Consider the following 6000-nt stretch of genomic DNA (forward strand, 5'->3'; position numbering starts at 1 on the left):
TGGAGCTGGGATTTGAACCCATGACTTCTGGCTCCAAAGCCCATGCTCTTTCCACTGAGCCATGCTGCTTCTCTGGATATCTTTCTAACATTAGAAAAACATTAACAAACTTCATGCATTTCCCTTCTCCTCAAAAACTTTCACTGGTTACCCATCCCTGCCTGTATCAAGCAGAAACGCTTGTCCACTGGATACAATGAATTAAATCAGCTCTCTCCCTTCTACCTATCTACTTTACCCATTTTTTCTTTAGATACAAGTAAATTGGGTTGGACACAGTCTCTGCCCCACCTGGGGCTCACAGTTTTAATTCCCATTTTACAGATAAGGAAACTGAAGCAAAGAGATGTGAAGTGACTTGCCCAAGATGGCCCAGCAGACAAGTGGTGGAGTCTGTGCTGTACTCCGAACTGATTGAAAGCTTCTTGAGCGATGAGATCTCCTACTAACTGTTGTACTTCTCAAGTGCTCGTTACACATTTATCCCACAGTAGATAAGACCCCTTGAGCTATATATTCCAGAGCAACCAACCTAAGATCTTGATGGACCTCAGCCAGAAGGTTGACAAAATCAAATTTCTTGCAAAAATAATTCTCTGGATGACAGTAAAGCTGGCTTCCAGGGACACACTATTATCAGGATTGGTTAACAGATTTCTTCCAAATTCTACATTTTCTGGAATAAGCTTCTTATCTGAAAATGCAATTTTTACAATTAATTAGTTCTAAAAGTAGGACCAAATATTTAATTTTGTGCAATAGGGAGTACATTTTCATTTTGCTCAGTATCTATGACCAAATTCCCTTGACTAATTAGTAGGAACTACAGGCTCAACATATTGGAACTTGTGTCTGTTTACAATATTTACAAGTATTGAGCTGCCTTCTATGGCAGTGCAGTGTTCCAGGAAAAGCAAACTTGAAAGGAACTTTTTGGAATTTGGTTCAGTATTTTGGGAAATTTTATTTTTAATTTTAGAGACAACCCACTTTTACATTGAGGTGTCATATTGCTACTGTATCCAGATAGCTCTGCAACTTTCGGATGGTCATCTCATCCAGAGAAAAAAGATCAAAGTAGAAAGTTGAGTTGGTCACATTAAAATGGCCAGTTTCTTCAATTAGATTAACAATCTGAAAAGACAAAGGAGGAGACATAAATAAAAGGATGCAAATCCATTAAGACAGCAAGTTTATGAGGAAATAGCTTTTGGTTGGAATTTCCATAAAACTGGGAGCTTTAAGATATGTGAGAGGTTGTTTGTTGGCTAGGGCTGTCTCTCCTTATTTGAAGGACACTGAGGGAATGAGGCTGAAGCATGCCAAAGACTGTTTTTGTAAGTGGGGAGAATTTGGAAATTGATCCTTTGAAGAGCTCCCTTGTCAAATTAATTTAAATTTAAATTTTAATTACTGAATTTCTAAATTTCATTTTGTTTCTGGAAATTTATTCCTATTTCCTATATCCCTGTCCTACTTCATTTACATGGTGAACACTTGGTGGGACAGGAATGCATCTTTATTATTAAATTTCTGTCTATCCTGTGCTTAGAACAGTGCTAGCACAGGGTAAATGCTTAATAAGTACAACAAAAGTAATGTACCCAAACAGCCCTGAATTCACACAAATGAAGTACTGTAACAGAACAAATGAAAAAAAAATGACATAAAGAATTGTCAAGTTTAATACTAATTCTGCAACAGTCAGAATGTGAACAGTGTTGGAAGTAAACTGGAATTGAGCTGGAACTCAGCTGCAGTAAAAGAAAAAGTCCTGGAATGGCCATTGGGTTGTGAAAATTGCTGCAGTCAAACATAATCTTTTAGCCTGCAGAACATCAATCTCAACACCAATCTTTTTTTCTAATGGTATTAATGAAGTGCTTACTATGTGCCAGGCATTGTACTAAGTGCAAGGGTAGATACAAGATAATAAAGTCGGACACAGTCTATTAGAATAGCAGCATGGCTTAGTGGTTAGAGCATGGGCCTGGGAATCAGAAAGCCTTGGGTTCTAATACTGGCTCAGCCACGTATCTGCTGTGTGACGTTGATCAAGTCCCAACTTCTCTGGGTTTCAGTCACCTCATCTGTAAAATGGGGGTTAAGACTACAAGCCCCAGGTGGGACAGGGACACTGTCCAACCCAATTTTCTTCTATCCACCCAGTTCTTAGAATAGTGCCTGGCACAGAGTAAGCGCTTAACAAATGCCGCAGTTATTACTACTGTTACTACACGGGACTCAAGGCTTTATAGTGAAAAGTAGAATTTTCTCCTTTAAAGGGAAATAACAAAATTTACAACGAATCACACTCATCTCTAATCCTCCATTTAACAAGCACCTTAAATAAATTAATGAATTTAAAAAGATCATTCACCTGCTGAAGTATGTTGTGTTCCCGAAGTGCCATCAATCTCTTCTGAAGTTCCACCAATCAATCAATCAATCAATCAATCGTATTTATTGAGCGCTTACTATGTGCAGAGCACTGTACTAAGCGCTTGGGAAGTACAAATTGGCAACACATAGAGACAGTCCCTACCCAACAGTGGGCTCACAGTCTAAAAGGGGGAGACAGAGAACAGAACCAAACATATCAACAAAATGAAATAAATGGGATAGAAATGTACAAGTAAGATAAATAAATAAATAAATAAATAAATAGAGTAATAAATATGTACAACCATATATACATATATACAGGTGCTGTGGGGAAGGGAAGGAGGTAAGATGGGGGGATGGAGAGGGGGACGAGGGGGAGAGGAAGGAAGGGGTTCAGTCTGGGAAGGCCTCCTGGAGGAGGTGAGCTTTCAGCAGGGCCTTGAAGGGAGGAAGACAGCTAGCTTGGCGGAGGGGCAGAGGGAGGGCATTCCAGGCCCGGCGGATGACGTGGGCCGGGGGTCGACGGCGGGAGAGGCGACAACGAGGTACAGTGAGGAGATTAGCGGCGGAGGAGCGGAGGTTGCGGGCTGGGCAGTAGAAGGAGAGAAGGGAGGTGAGGTAGGAGGGGGCAAGGTGATGGAGAGCCTTGAAGCCCAGGGTGAGGAGTTTCTGCCTGATGCGCAGATTGATTGGTAGCCACTGGAGATTTTTGAGGAGGGGAGTAATATGCCCAGAGCGTTTCTGGACAAAGATAATCCGGGCAGCAGCATGAAGTATGGATGTTCATACTTCATACACCAGTTCATTAGTGTAAGCCTGAGTAACTGATTAATGATTGTAAGATATGAAAAAAGATCTAATACAGTTTGCTTAATCCAAGCACTGTTTTTAAATGTGGTTAAATACATTTAGGAATAATTTTCATACTGTTGCCACATTTGTGGAGAGGGAAATTCTCTTGGTAATCTTTGTAGTCTTGGTAGATTGGTAGTCTTCCAATCATATTCATTTGCTTCTACAGAAATGCTCCCTTTCTACGGAAATGCTCTCTTTGTACTGAAACGCTCTTCTTTCTAGAGAAATGCTCTTTTTTCTACGGAAACACTCTGGGCATGTCACTCCCCTCCTCAAAAATCTCCAGTGGTTGCCTATCAAACTTCGAATCAAGCAAAAACTCCTCACTCTTGGCTTCAAGGCTCTGCATCACCTTGCCCCCTCCTACCTTATCTCCCTTCTCTCCTTCTACAGCCCAGCCCACGCACTCCGCTCCTCTGCCACTAAACTCCTCACTGGGCCTCGTTCTTGCCTGTCCCACCGTCGACCCCTGGCCCACGTCTTACCTCTGGCCTGGAATGCCCTTCCTCCGCCCATCAGCCAAATTGGCTGTCTTCCTCCCTTCAAAGCCCTAGCAAAGAGCTCATCTCCTCCAGGAGGCCTTCCCAGTCTGAGCCCACCCTTTCCCTCTGCTCCTCCTCCCATCACCCCATCACCCCAACTTCCTCCCCTGCCCTACCCTTTCCCCTCCCCACAGCACTTGTGTATATTTGTACATATTTATTACTCTATTTTATTAATGCTGTGTATATAGCTATAATTCTATTTATTCTGATGGTATTATCACCTGTCTACTTGTTTTTCTTTTATTGTCTGTCTCCCCCCTTCTAGACCGTTAGCCCAATGTTGGTTAGGGATTGTCTCTATAGGTTGCCGATTTGTACTTACCAAGCACTTAGTACAGTGCTCTGCACACAGTAAACACTCAATAAATATGACTGAATGAATGAGTTTGCTTCCTTTAACTGCCTGAGGTGCTTACTATTTTGGGAACCATTTAGCCCCATCCCATTATTTCCCAAAGTGAGATTTCCCAAAGAGACAGACTGAGGATTTACATTCTAAATGGTAGGAATAATGAGAAATATTCAGTTGGATAGAGCTGAAATAATCATTCAACCAAGGGTTTTTATTGAGTGCTGACTGTGTGCAAAGCACTGTACTAACAAGGTACTTGGGAGAGCTCAATACAAGAGACTCGGTGGCATAAATCCTACCCAGAAGGAGTTTACAATGTAGTCGGAGAGACAGACATTAAAATATATAATAATAATTATTGTTAAGCATTTACCATGTGCCAAGCATTGTTCTAAGTGCGGGGGGTCATACAAAGATAATCAGTTTGGACCCAGTCCCTCTCCCACACTCTTAATCACCATTTTACAGGCGAGGTAACTGTTAATCCCCATTTTACAGACAAGGTAACTGAGACCCAGAGAAGTTAAGTGACTTGCCCAAGGTCAAAAAGCAGAACCGGGATTAGAACTCCAGTCTTTCTGACTGCCAAGCCCATGCTCTATCCACTGAGCAAGGCTGCTTCTCACTAAGCCATGAATTTCAGACAGGGGAAGTGAACTGAGTATAGCATATGGACATAACTGCTGTGAGGCTGGAGATGCATCTTAAGGGTACAGACCCAAGATGCAGAGGGGAGGATGAATAGGGTGGGGAAATGAGGGGTCCATCAGAGAAGTCCTTTGGGAGATGTAATTTTATTCTGTCAGATAATAAAGGATAGAGGTCCAGGCCAGGGAAAGAAAATGGGGAAGAGATCAGAGGCAGGATAGAGAAGACTGACAGTCAAGGGTATCATACAATATATAAAGGACAACATAATCAGCAATAGTATAAAAATGTACTGATAGAATTCTTTTAGAATCAAATTCCAAACTTAAACAGAAACTATCTCCAGAGGACTGTCTGGACACAGTCAAAATGGTCAAGTTAAGGAAAGTTAAGAGACGACTAGAGTGAGGAGAGACAGGAGGTGGGGAGGCCAGAAAGGAAGATTATGCAGTTAATCAAACTGGGACATTACAAGTGCTTGGATTAGGGCAGTGAGTTCTGTTACAAGGTGAACTTAGAAACGTTGTGAAGGAACAACAGGCAGGATTACACCCTCCTTCTCCCTGGAACACCTCCCTTCACATTTTATTTTTTAGTTTTTGGTATTTTAATAGTTCTTGCTAAGCGCTTACTATGTGCCAGACACTGTACTAAGTGTTGGGGGTGGACACAGGATAATAAGAATGGCTCCTATCCCTGTCCTATATTGGACTCTCAGTTGAAGGAAAAACAGGAATGTTCAACTCCCATTTTAGATTTTAAGGGCTGGAGGAGTAGATTTGGGAATCATCAATGTAGCTGTACTTGTATGGTAGTTGAAGCCATGGCAGTGAATGAGTTCACCAAGGGAGTGGGAAGGGGACCAGAACTGAGACTTAAGGAATCCCCACAGTTAGATGGTGGGTGGTAGGAGAGGAGCCTGAGAAAGAGACTAAGAAGGAACTGACAGAGAGACAAGAGAAGAACCAGAAGAGAAGAGTGTCCTAGAAGACAAGATTGGATAATGTTTCCAGAAGTAGGGGGTGGTTAACAGCGGTTGAAGGCAGTTGAGAGGTTGAGAAGGATTATGACGTTGGGCAAAAAGGAAATCATTTATAACCACTGAGAGAGTGGTTTCAGTGGAATGAAGGGGGCACAAGCCAGACTGAAGGAGGTCAAGGAGAGAATTGGAGGAGTGGAAGAGGAGGCAGTGGATATAGACAACTTGCTCAAGAT

This window comes from Tachyglossus aculeatus, assembly GCF_015852505.1.
Source record: "Tachyglossus aculeatus isolate mTacAcu1 chromosome Y3 unlocalized genomic scaffold, mTacAcu1.pri scaffold_183_arrow_ctg1, whole genome shotgun sequence".
Taxonomy (NCBI): Eukaryota; Metazoa; Chordata; class Mammalia; order Monotremata; family Tachyglossidae; genus Tachyglossus; species Tachyglossus aculeatus.